The sequence below is a fragment of the Oncorhynchus keta genome, unplaced genomic scaffold (assembly GCF_023373465.1).
Source record: "Oncorhynchus keta strain PuntledgeMale-10-30-2019 unplaced genomic scaffold, Oket_V2 Un_contig_25468_pilon_pilon, whole genome shotgun sequence".
Lineage (NCBI taxonomy): Eukaryota > Metazoa > Chordata > Actinopteri > Salmoniformes > Salmonidae > Oncorhynchus > Oncorhynchus keta.
In genome coordinates, this window is record NW_026284461.1 from 22,236 (window position 1) to 24,322 (window position 2,087).

Consider the following 2,087-nt stretch of genomic DNA (forward strand, 5'->3'; position numbering starts at 1 on the left):
TAAGATGGCACAGTGATGCCATCTGTTGGTAAATGTTCATTACTGCAACTCTTGTGTTTTACTGGGGTGCTTGAGATACCCGGATGTGTTGTGATGTACTGAACAAGACTGGTCACTCGCATCAATGCCTATATCTCGTCATTTAACTGAACGTTCAAACAGTTGCTCAGGGTGAAAATACAATATAGACCAACGAAGCAACTCTAGTTCCTCTGTCTGTTTTCTCTTTACAATGAAAGGGGGTGCACCGTTCCTGGAGGTACTGCAATACCAGGTCGATGCGTGGAGTGGACGGAGCAAGCCCCTATTCCATCTCCCTATTCCAAAAATCAATTTAATATATGGTCCCCAGATAGGGGACGTATCAGATATTAAACTGATAAGAACAGATACTACACTTGATCTTAGCCAAAAGGCCGAGAAGCGATACCTGCAATGATTTCGGGACGAAGTGGCCGTTCTCCGACACGTCAAATTCGATTATGGTTACACCAAAATGAGCACTGTATGCTTTTTGTTTTCCATTAAAAAAATATAAGGCTTTAAATAAATGGTGGCATGGATGTGGAGTTGATCAACGCCAGCAATAACCACGTTTGACTGTTACAAAGTAACACATTTGTAGGCTCTAAGATCACGTGGTCATCCGCCCTCCAATCAGAAATGAGAGAACACGTTAACCTGATCAACAGCTAAATTGGAATAATAATATATTACGTGTGGGGAGGGGGGGATGGGGGGCAATTTGGAGATAATAATATTGACATAATATTTGATCTTGTATAAAGTATATCTGGTAGCATTGCTGCCACAAACGAACTGAAGCAATTGGCCACTTGGTGGCGCCAGAGTTCCACCGACCGTCACTTTTTCCTGGTTGTCCTGTGTGGTACAGAAAACTGCATTTCAATGTTGAACGACTTGACTTCAAGACATCGTCAACGAAAATAACGTGAACAATAAAAATAGCCTGTCTTTTTTTGTATCTGTCTGTAGAGCCTTGTATGATAAGTCCATTGTGAGAAGGCCTTCATAAAGTGTCCCTCCTAAATTACGAGAGGCCAAACTTCAAAGATGTCTATGGCACTGGACTGCAGTAAGAGAGGAGCGGATGGTCCTGGCTGCCTAAATGTTTCCTCCACATAATAAACTAAGAAACATGGCACTTTGGAGGCTTACTTTTAGAATTTGACTTACTCAGTCACTATAACTAACTTCATAAAATGCCATTAGGCCTAATGAAGATACTGTATATGTAAGTTACTTGATTGGTGTCTTGTGAATCCACCTGTATGCGCATTAAGGTTGAATATTTCCCCGGTATTATACGATAATAAATCACTTTTCTCCCGGGTCACCTGGTAGTTTCCACCAAAACTTGGAAGTGTCATTGAAAAGCATTATAACGCATATAAATGTCTGGATTTGATGAGTTTTGATTCAGCATGAACATTCTAATCTGATGCTACCTGAGCCTGATGAGACCAATATTAACCACATTTAATGAGCCCTACATTAACCACATTTAATGAACCCTACATTAACCACATTTAAGCACAAATTATTGTACTGTTATCCATTAGGTCCACCAGGACCTCACATGACAATGAAACATTGTTGTGTTGTAACTATAATTTATGACATTCACCCACTAATCGGTGATATATTTTTGCAATGGGAAGTAATAGCTGGTTTGTTCATTTAATTTTGTTAATGAAATAGTTGTGCTATTGTATTGTTCTGACTTCATGGGGCCGACTGGAGTGAATGTCATCGTTCACAATGTCATCAAAAAGCTCCTCCTTCACTAGAACGGCCCGACTACAGACTATATAATGTCGGGCGCATTAAGTGATGCTATGTTTTCTGTTATTTTTATGATTTTATAGTTTGACACAACGTATTGAAGATTTTTGGTCCCTCTGAAAGCCAGGTCCTATAGTCACGGTTCACCACTGGATCTAAGTGAAGGCTTCCATTAAACCTGTCCAGGTCCAGTCTGTCCACTTTCTGCTAGTGCACGTACCACATGGCCACATTATTCAGCCTTGTTTGACTCATGGATGATCTAAGCCATGTCTTAAGCC

General features: G+C 40.4%; 1 non-coding gene across 1 annotated transcript; it reads right to left on the reverse strand.

Annotated features, from left to right (window-relative positions):
- Window positions 1-237: 237 nt before the first annotated feature.
- On the reverse strand, window positions 238-428 carry LOC127922362 (U2 spliceosomal RNA). The gene has a single exon (XR_008111059.1). It is a non-coding gene; the product is annotated as a U2 spliceosomal RNA (small nuclear RNA).
- Window positions 429-2,087: the final 1,659 nt, after the last annotated feature.